This window comes from Capsicum annuum, chromosome 1 (assembly GCF_002878395.1).
Source record: "Capsicum annuum cultivar UCD-10X-F1 chromosome 1, UCD10Xv1.1, whole genome shotgun sequence".
Classification (NCBI taxonomy): Eukaryota; Viridiplantae; Streptophyta; class Magnoliopsida; order Solanales; family Solanaceae; genus Capsicum; species Capsicum annuum.
In genome coordinates, this window is record NC_061111.1 from 173498480 (window position 1) to 173510550 (window position 12071).

The window sequence follows — 12071 nt, forward strand, 5'->3', positions numbered from 1 at the left end:
CATTAAATTGATTAACTTAGTTGTTTAGTCATAGGGTTAATTGCATAATTATGGTTTCCCAACCTCTAATCCTTTACATAAGTTGAACCTTACACTACATCATTGAGTGGGGATGTAATAGTTCAATTAAGTTCTTTACAAATATCGTCCTACATATGAATCAAGTAAGGCATCTAAGTACATTCCTGTCCTAGATACTAATTTGAATACCTTATTTCATAAAGAAACATAAAGTATACTTTGCTTATTCCCATGTTCTATCACCCTATTCCCTCTCTCGAGTTCACAAGGTTGACAATTAATGTATTCTAAGGGTAGTTAATCCTTAAAATAGTTAAAACAAGCATAAACAAACAACAAATGATGATAAGCAAATTAATAAACGTAATTCAAAATAAAAGTTTTCATGATCTTGGTCTTAACCTTGGAAAGGGATTTTTAGCCTTTAATGGCAATATTAATTATCGAATTCCTTGGATTGATGATACAAACCATAAAGAAAACTAAAGTAAAGAGATATAAACCCTAAAAAAAGTGTTTAAAAGCCCCATAACTCGTCCAAGACATCAAAAAGTATGTAAAAATGTGATATGACATTGTATTTATAGCATAAAGGTTAGCTAAATCCATCTAGGAATCAAATTGGAGTGAAACGCCCAGGGGTTAAATAGAGCATACATAGCGCACTGTATTCCATAAGAATGGAGCATGCAACATATTCATATCACATGTACACACTATTTTATGTCCTTTTTGAGTCTTTTGGTGTGTATCACGTTCCCATACTACTTCACACATGCCCACACTCGCCTTTGACATTCCAGGTATCCAAATTGCATCAATTTCGGTATTGTGCATTCGTTGAGTCATTCTAAGCATTTTTAAGTTGTTTCCACTTGATTTGAAGCTTGTATATACTTCATATATCATCATAATCCATTTAAAAAGCATCCTATAGCATTAAAGCCAAAAATTTAGAGCTCAAAACAACACAACATCCAAGATGGAGAACTAGAAACACGAGTTAAGCATAGGCTTTATTCACTTTAATTTCTATGTTATTGTTTTGACTCTTTTCTTGATCCAATTGACCCTAGAACATTATCAACAAGTTTTTTTCACAGATAAATACATAATAAAAAAATTATGAACTTATTAAATACATTATAACCCAATACGATAGACTAGACAAACACCTAGCTCAAGCTAGTTACACTAGTTTTCTCAGTTGACTTCTAAATGATCAATTTGAATCGAAACTTGTGTGGAAACACTATTAAAAATTTTAAACACATACATGGACACTTATATGTGTATTTATATCATTATCACCATAATAATCACATGAATCATCCTTAAAAAAAGGCTAAAAAAGCTAGAATAGCAACACTAAAATGCATAAATTCACCCAATATCAGTAGGGGGTTGGATGATAGCATCCTAGATGTACACTACCAGAAATTAGATCTATGGTGATGGTTGTAAAACCATTGTAATAGACCAAAAAAACATTGCCATAGACCTATCGCAACGGTTGTGCAATCGTCCCATAGGTGGGCATTACAATAGGTCTATTGCAACGGTTTCTACGATGGTTGTCTAAACTGTCACTATAGGTAGAGCTATGGTGATAGTTTTTGACAACCGTCTCCATAGATAGACCTATTGCGACAATTATTTCTTGACTTATTGATTCGCCTATTTTCATCTATTGCAACGGTCACGAACCATAGCAATAGATGCTATTGCAACGGTCAGTAACCATTGCAATAGATATTATTGTGACGCATTTGTTGTTCTATTGCAATGCATTTTGACTACCTATTACAACTATTTCATTACTTATTGGAATGCCTATTTTCATCTATTGCAACAACATTAAATTTTTGCAATAGCATCTATTGTGATGCTTTTGTTATTCTATTGCAAAACTTTTTGACTATCTATTGTTATTCTATGCTAACACAATATATATACATCACCAAACAAAATCATTCATTAATAATCCAAATGATTAGTTAAGTTTTTACATACTAGCGAGTTCAAGTCACGATAAATTTCAAAAAATTTAACACAAAACTATTGATATTAGAGCATTTATCCATAACCCAAAAATCTTCTCAAGTAAGGTCAGTGTCTTTATCATTTTCTTAATCTCTTTCTTCATTTTGGACACCTATAAAAAGAGAACAAATAATATAAATTAGCGTAAACCACATATAAGTTAGCTAGTGAAGAGGCAAATCAACCAGTTATGGTTAGAAAGAAATAAAAACATCCAAATGTGAAATGATAAAAATTAAAGAACAATTGAAATTGTCAAAAGAGAAAACTATAGCTTCATATTTATATAGGTCTAACATATGTGATCCAGTTAGCACGAAGTTCCACAGTTCAAAAGCGAAACACATTCCAAGATGAAAAACTTGATTATTCTCTAGTCTAACAATTAGATGTCCTATAATGCTGAAACAACAGCACTTCCAAAATCACAATACTATTTTTGAGTTTCATTTGTCATAACACAGATTTGGTAACGTAGTTTTTTCCATGATTAGATAACATAGCCAATACCTAGATTTAGCAACACTATCTGGTGTACGGAGTATGCCTTGTGGGGAACTTGCTTATTACTTAAGAGAAAAGATAGGTTGTTATACTGTTATTTATATCTAAGAATAAGGATAATGAAGAATAATATAAAAAAATAGTTAGAGAATTGCCTTTCTCAGTTTTAAGAGAAACTATAGTTTCTGCCACATCCTCCAGGACACTACAAAAATGTTTGATATATAATTTTAGTAGAACTTTTAGATTCAGTTGCATAGTCTACACAAGAAACTAAAGAATACCTGCCACCACTTCAGCGATCTAACAGGCCATTTGAGAATATGATGTTACTCTCGAAAGCTTTTAGCGCACTGTTGAATGTCTCCAACACAAGAAAGAAAGAGCAAATAACTCAAACTAGGGAACTGAAAATAACAAATAATTTTTTGAAAACAATAATGAGTACCGCTAGATTAAACCCAATGTTCAGGTAGGATTACAGGTCCCTCAATGATAAGACGGGGGACTACTCTTAGTACTGTGTCGTGAGGCACCGATAAAGCAGCCAGACCAACAGAAGCTGAAAATAATAAACAAAAACACTTGCTGTAGTAAAAGACAGTAAGAGCACTTACCGTCTTCGACATCTTTCAATTGATAGTACTAAGGTGCTATTTCTACAAGACATTCAGGTTTAAGTTCAGGTTTCAAATGTATTGTCTATAATCATGTTAGGGAGAGACTTGTAATCAAACACTGCTTAATGACTGTGATTTTTCCATTGAATCCTATCCATATACATGTCCATCCTCCACATTGGTATCCAAGATCATCAGTATGAGTTCTAGCAATGAGGATTTTTTTTGCGATATTATCTAGAGGAAGAAATGGTTTCTTTGGATCTTTCCCATTTTTCAACAAAACCAAGAATTTGCGAACTGCATCACATGATGGGTCTCTATGTGCCTAAATAATATGAAAAAATTAACCAGACTTAAAACAGATCCAAGATAATGAAATACAGAATCACTATTGTGCTAATGTAAGACAATATATAGCCAACTTCTTTTTAGATTTCATTTAAAAAACAACTATAGTAGAGTCCAACAGAGAACTTCTGCAATTGAATAGAACAAATACTGGTCACATGTAATCTCATTAAAACTTGAGCATTTAAGGAAGAGTATGATAGACAAGGTTCCATAAGGCATTTTCAAAACCAGCAGTTTCTTTCTATCTATAAAGATGGGGTTGGGAGGCTATTAATCCATTTTAAGAGGGAGTTTCTTTTAAGAAGTGGTTCTTGCCTACTCATGTTATGCGATTGTTCTCCAATATAAGACGATGTTGTACTATTATAAATGTAGATAAAGTAGTGTTAGACTCAGAAACATTTAAATAGTCCCAATAGGTAACAGAAAGATGTAAAAATACCTTGCAACCAACCAAATCTATCAATGATCTATCTATAAACGAATGTTGAAATAATACAGTAACAAATTTAACTCTCAAGATTCTTTCAACATAATTATCTATCCTGGTCATCAGTATCTTTCCTGATTCTACCAGTGATAATAGTTCGTAAAATAATCCATACCTAAATGGCACCATGACCTGCAGGTATTCACAAAATGCAAACGGATGGTGTGAATTGGCCTAAAAAGCTACTTTTATTTACTTCCAACTCAACGTTCTGACCATACCATTGGCTGGTTGAGACGGTCAAACAACATCAATAACATAACCTTCATCATGGTATAAAAGTAGAATCAACTCTCAGAGATTAGGGTTGGGGTTGGGATTTGGGGGCTTTAAGGTATGGATTGCTTTCGACAAAGCCAATATATCACAAGTAGTTGGTGAGGGGAAAATCAAGTTGTTATTGTTAAGGGTACATGCAAAGAGAGGCCCAATATTATAAAGATTGTCTGGTTGAGCGACAACTTTGTACAGCAAGGGAAGGGTTGCATATAGCAGGAGTGAATGAATATCAATTATTAGCTGGATTTTACTCGACGCATCAAAAGTCTTATGTGCAAGGTCAAAAAGCGGTTAGCAGTCAGGTGTATGAATGCAGACACCTTAATCTAAAGAAGAATACATCTGAGAATCTTCATCTACCTTCATACGACATACAACCAATCTAAGGTAACACTAATAAACTATCTCATCGAGTCTTACCAAACTTATCATGTTTCTTTTTCCTAGAACCTAAATTTATGTAGACAAGTAAATAAATGTCAGTGATAGCATTTTGTGATTAAAAGATAGTTTGCACCTTGAAAACAGTAAAAAAATGTTTGTTTTTTAATGCAGAAGCTCTTAACTTTCTCAAAATCCACCAAATCAAAATATATATCTTTCCTAATCTATCGTCGTATGTCTTCATCATGGGCAACCTAGTCAAGTCATGCAATAATGAAAAGGTAACTCGAACAATAGGAGTTTGTCCTAAATCATTAGATGAACAGGATCACACTCCCAGATCAAAACAGTTATCTTCAAAGAGAGAGTTTAATCGACAGTTCATAAGTACTCGCCAATTTTCAGAGTCAACTATCAAGATATATACATCCACAATTTTAGAATGTGCTTCTATGAGAAATTCAGTAAAAGAAATTAGACTACTACAAATTCCTTCAAAACAATCATTTCATGTCCCAAGCCAGTCTATAAAACTACACACAATTCAATAAGGAAAAAGTTAGCTTCAGTAAAATTTACTGCCCAATTCAATATAAGCAAATAAAAAAAGTAAACAGACAAGATAAGGATTCATCAGTTTAAGATCTATGAGAAAACATCTGCAGCATGGAAAAGTACTTTGATTACTCATTTCATACTTTTCTTGTAGTTCCACTCTTCATTTTTTTGTAGGAACAAACAACAATGGAAAGGGGTGTAGGACTAGCACTATATATCAAGCATAAATTCAACAACATAGTTTACCTGTAAGTTCAAAATGACACTAAAATGCTTACCAGATCTTATGTCTTCCCCAACTTGACCTATATCGTTCAACTATGTTCTGATTATTGAACAGATGAGCACCAACCAATAAATGTGGAACAGAAGTAAGGTCAATAGAATTGTGTTGAAGAAGTAGTATAAAATTGTATCATATGGCTCTAACAACTTCAAGACCTATCACAGATAATAGCTGGGAAGTGAAACACATCAAACTAATTAGGAGAAACCAGAAAAGGGGAACAATATCATGAGTAGAAAATCTAATAAGTGCCAACCTTGAGGATCATATGACCCAAAATGGAAAGAAAAATAGCCTAAGTACAAGCCAGGAGCCAGCAAAACAACTAAACAGTATGCTATCTCCAAGCTCCTTCCACGAATATTTAAAAAGTTTTGCAGCCTCCATAAAGACATCACTTGCATCATGTAATGCAAGAATAACAATCCCTATTCAAAAGAATCTACATATGTCAAAACACATCAAATTAATACACAAACTGCAACAAATTAAAACTTCTCCATTCTTCTAATATGCGGGCAGCAATAAGAATATTTTGCATTTGCTAATTTATTTCCTCGAGTATTAGCGAAATAACATTGGGGTAGAGACTTCTTCCAAAATTCCAAGTAGTCTGACAAGGTTCTTGACAGATAATCTCTGCCATTAAAACTCTTATGCACGAAAACACACTAGGTTTTTTTTATATATAAATATGTAAATTAATATTATCACCATTATTGGCATCTAACTGTTCTTCCTTTGGCAATAAATGTTCAGTTGTCCACTTCTCTTCTACTATTTTTACTCTTGAACCAAGTCTTCAAAGTTTAAAATCTACTTAGACCAAGCATCCCTTACCCCACCATTAATTGAAAATGAAAAGAAAAGTTATCTCTCAAAATATGTCAAAGAATGTCTGAGCTCTATGGTTAAGTGCATATGAGAATTCCAAGCACATATAAAATTCGTACTTGTATTGCACCCACCATAAGCATAGAGACCATAAAAGTGTTGATAACATCATACATAAATCATGTCCCTATTTTCATATCAAGATAGGGTATACATACTGAAATGAAAAAAAAGACAATGAAATGAGAAAAGTGATAACTAAAAAACAAAAGGTTAGCTACTGGTAAATTAAACTTTACCTTGAAATATATGAGAATGAAATCAGAATAACTGTGACTATGTGATGAGACATCATTACAACAAAGTCTTTCCGTTGTGTTTCCCAAATAAGGAAAAAAGCAATGGAATAAATGTAGAACCCACATTGGCACATATAGATAAGTTTAACTCCAGCCCTGAAATATGAAATAAACATAAGAAGTTAGATTCTATCAACGCCCATATGAACATTTTATCAAGTATCCTTATGACTGTAAGCACCGGTTGCAGAGTTACTTCTACCATCTGGGTTAGCATCAGAATTTTTGCTAGAATTATTACTAGTAAAATTGATTCTCAGTTTGGATGTAAGAATTTTGGACAGAATAAGCAAACACTTTAAGGGATCATTTGGCTGAGTTTAATTGAAAAAAAGGCTATTAAATTTATTTATACTTTTACAGCAGAAACTAAAATCACAGGCATTGCAGAGAGGAGTAACAAGCCTTTCAACTTTCTCCTCTACTCTCCACAACCCTCATTCTTAATCTCTGATTTTTTTTCTTTTTAGGGGAAATTCTCATGTGTTATTTAACCTGTCAATTCCCCAGCTGCATTTATGAAAAATCAAACATTGAGGTTCAGATCTGTAATGCTTACACTATAACAAGAGAGACTGGATCACCGCAATGGCTGCAAACACCGGTTGCAAGCTCACCTGCTATTCGGGTTGTCCCACCAAGATACAAATTTAATTTCTCTCATGCATTAACGAATTACTTAAAGAAGGAAAGAAGAAAATCATCATCACTACCTCAAAATTTTTGCTGCAATTTTAGTTACAAATACTACTGCTAATTCTCAAATTGGGGTTGAGAGTTTGAAGAAAATAACCAAAGATTGATAGACATTTCATTGAGTTTTTAACTAAAAAAGGGCTATTGAATTATTCTTTTCCATAGCAAAAACTGAAATCACATCTACTCTCTGCAACCCTCATTCTTCTTTACTTTTTGAGTTAAGCATTTTTCCTTTTATGGGAAATTCTTGTATTTTTGAACCTGCAAATATTCCAGCTACAATAACAACAACAACTAAAGTAACTCATTTCTACCTTGTGGAGATAAAGAGGCAATTTTCAATAGAACCTTAGCAAATTATGGCCTAAGTTGCTCGGCCTCTCAAAAATGTTGCCTGACTTGCCTCCCTCGTGTCAAATCATCCAAAAATGGACTACTTTTGGAGGATTCTATGTGCACCCATCAAAATTCTCAAAGAGTCCGAGAAACTTAGAAGAATAAACTGACCTTAAAATCAATTAAAAGAATAAAATAACATTAAAATCAACAAATTAGAATAAATCTCCAAAAATGAACTACTTTTGGAGGATTCTAGTTTGAACTACTTTTGGAGGATTCTATGTGCTGAGGTTATCCAGGAAACCTAGATCAAAATTGTCAATTAGAAGAATAAACTAACCTTAAAATTAACAAATTAGAAAAAAGCCCCAAATTTTCTCGGAAATTGAAGTAGTGGTCAGAGCAATGGTGCCTCTTTACAACCTCAACGACTGAAATATGGCAACTGGAAATTGAAGGATGCTATCACAGCTGAGACTAGATGGATGGAGATAGATACTTTGGTTGAAATACGATGTGGAATAGGATGAAGATAGATTTGGGGTGAAAGTGCACTCAGACCCATGGCTGATATTGAACACACACTGAGGTTGGAGTTTGAAATAATAGTGGCAGTCGAAGCTGAGTATCAGTGGAGGTTGGAGGAGCTTTGCTTTGTGGTGACTGATATCGGACACACAGTGGGTGTTTTTTGCGTACATACTTGTATATATATATATATATATAAAGAGCTATAAAACGGATAAAATACATTGCCTTAGCTACTCTATGGAAACGGTTTTGGATAACCATTGCTATAGGGTACTCTAATGCAATGGTTATATCACAAATTCAATGATTATACCATTAAATAGGTTTAGTATAACAAAACAAACTGCAACGGATGGAACCGTTGCATTAGGCTTTCTATAGCAACGCTTTTCCACCCGTTGCTAAAAATTTCGTTGCGATAGGGGTATTTTCTGGTAGTGATAGTTGGAAAAGATTTTGATCCATTGGAAAGGGAAGGAGAATAAGGGAAATAAGTTAAAACACTAAGGTAGGACCCCGAGTTTGGATGTGAAAAGTAGTTCTTTCGGCCGCTCAAAGATGGATTACGCAAAAAGGATGGATTATTTATAATCACATGAAACAATAAAGACATTCAATGTAGTAAAATTCTAAACATGTTGGTTCTCCTAGATAGAACATGAGGGAAAAGAACACATTCAACAAAAACCCCTGTGATGATAGATTTCTCATACAAGCACCCCACCCCCACTAAAATATATGTGTTATCCTTAATGCATAATAAATAAAGTACAAAAGAGTATAATACATGAAAAACCCTTAGGATTATTAATCTGTCAATTCATGAGAGGCCTCATTGTCCTTAGTAACAGTAGTAGTGACCTTAACGGTGATAGGGTGCTCAAATCATCCACTTCCTTAGTAACTGGAGTAGGAATAGTTAGTGACACTAGCCCATGCCCACTTTCTTGAGATAAACTAGTGGACAAACTATTCATTTCATCCTCAACATGATCCTATCATGCTTTTTCATCTGTCCGTGGTCTTCTCATTGCTTTCCACACTTGTTTTTATTCAGGTGTCTCATCTTGGTGACTTCTCTTTTTTTTATAATATTTTCTCTCTACTTTTATCTATAACTTTGCCTTTAGATTTCTATAGTTTACCCATAAGGTCCACAAGATCCTCCTCCCCATCAATCTCTACAAAGGCTGAATCAAACATGACTAAGACTAGTTGTCCTTTTAACTCTACAATGTCAGTCTATGCCTGCTTTAATATAACAGTGAACCTGGCTATGTCAGGAATGGATAGATCTTCCTTCTTATTGTTCACACATTCTTCCATATCATCTATCTGCAGATGTAGATTCTCATAAGGCTTTAAAGCATCAGCTACCACTCTGTCCATAAATGGTTTAAGCTCTTTAGTCCATACATTTAATTGTTATTCAAACTTCTTTTGAGATTTGACCATTTTCATAAAGTTCTCCAGAGTTAACCTATAATCTGAGTATCTAGGTGGAATAGAAGTAGTATCTAACATGTTGATCATAGGAGGTTTTGGAATATATCTAGAAAAGACACAGATGTGCACTATAGAATAAAAGTATCTAAAGGTAATGGCATACCTGAAGGTGCATCTGAAGTCTCTAGTGTAGGTTCGGACTATGATCCAAATATTGCTGATTTATGAAATCTCATCTAAAACATTGTGTCGTTCTTTGTCTTTTTAATATCCTATCTTCTCATAGCCTAATTCAATCTCCACTCACTAAATGATTGGCATATTTGCTTTCCTATGAAGCTCAGTGATTAGACATAGGAATGGTGATGTACTGGAAGTCTTATAGGCTTATACAAATATTTCATCACTAATTATCTTCCCAAAATCAAGTATGGCTCTTTGAGGGTGCAGATTTGCATCTTCTCCTATCGGCATTAGCCTTAACTTAACAATGGCCCACCAAAACTTTGCATTATATCTTAAGGATGATTTTGCAATCATTTCTCTATGTTGCACCCATGATGGGTTAATATCATCTGCCAGAACTCATTCTAACCATGGTTACTGGTTATGTGTTATGGTTATCCGATCTTATGCTCTGGTGTGATGGTGGCAGCATTGTAATATTGGCCGAATAAAGTTCAATTGATAGTATGATCTGATATATCAATTTTCACCCCTGTTACTGGAACTCTTATCCTGTTTTGCATATCTACCCCTTTTGATCCTTTTAGGCATAATATCACTAAATAATTAGTGAAAAATTTACAATCCAGATTTAGGTAGTATGATCCTGGAGGCCTTTCTTAGATATCCGAATTCATATTTATTGAATCACCTTTCTAGGTCCAGGTACTTACAAAGATCAGTTATGATAATTTTATGTTCTTCTACAATGGGCCTTCTTATGTTTCTTCTTTGTGTCAGTTGGAGACCATCATAAAAGTTCTTCTTCGATCTCCCAACTTTCCATCTAATCGATTCTCAAATGTCTGGGTCTTTGCTTCAGATTACAGTACCTTCTTCCTATTTTGGATCTATTGTAGGCTCAGTAGTGACCTATTTACCTCCTCCAATCTCAAAGCTTAAGCTTGAAATACCACTATTTTTATAGTTTCTTTCATTGATGGACCCCACACTTCATGATTAACTCTCCTCGTCAAATTGGGAGAGCGGTTGATTTTTATTATTACTTTGATGAGTATGGTAGGTTGGTGCATCATTATTTTCTTTTGGTTTATTTCTGGTCCTTAAGGTAGTGATTTCTCGAGTTGGTTGAGATCGATCCCCACCTCTTCTTGAAGGAAGCTTTAGAGTCATATTACCTAAGTTAGGAGAAAAATACCACACATAACTATTATTGAGAAAAAGAAAGAAAAGAATGTTGATTTTGTTAAAGGTTGATAGTCAAACCGACGTACAACCACAGATGTGATTGGATATTGCCTAGATCATCTTCCTTATGCAATGTTTCAGTAACCATCTGATAGTGAATCTAAAGGTCTCGTGTATGTGATGATCTATCTCTTTGACCATTGTTGGTATCCAGAAACCATTAATAAGTAATTTCTTTGTTAATGGATACAACCACGGTCTACTGCAATAGGGACGGTCCGTCGTGCTGTCCATCGGTAAGCCCTAATTTAATTTTATCTTCTTTGAGGCATTACATCAAATACCTGGTGTGCCTTCACTTCTAATTCGATAGAAACCTTAAATTTTACTCTAAATTCCCTCAATATTCATGCTATAACAGGGTTACTCAAACTTCACCCCATATAGACCCTACCATTATAAAGCAATCACTCTTTTTCTTTACTCATAAAAATGAGTTGGAGTAAAAATCTACCCATAACAACTATTTAAACTATTAAAATCTAATCTTATGAAGAATCCATGGCTAAGAAACATACCTAGACTTGCAGTGTAACTTCATAATTACTTGAAATTTGTAAAATTTACCAAAGAAATACAAGAATTGATTTTTCAGTAGAGAGAACTTGAATGAAATAAATGATTCAACAATAGGATGCTTTGTAAGACTTAAATAGAAAGAAAAAGAACTAAAAAGATAGTGGAGGATTGAATGCAAATTAAAATGGATAATGGTGGGAGTTTCAATTGTTTCAGAAGTTGGAGTGGGAAAAGTGGTGCATGCACCAAGTAACTACTCTAATTCTTATCAGTAAATGCACTTTGGGTTGGGTCATGGGACTAATTTATGTAAAAGTGAACCGATATTGGGACTTGGGCACGCCCAACCATTAATTAAGTAGGGATAGTTT

At 34.0% G+C, this 12071-nt stretch overlaps 1 pseudogene; it reads right to left on the minus strand.

The window, feature by feature from the left end:
- Positions 1-3023: 3023 nt before the first annotated feature.
- On the minus strand, positions 3024-9690 carry LOC107859637 (annotated as a pseudogene).
- Positions 9691-12071: the final 2381 nt, after the last annotated feature.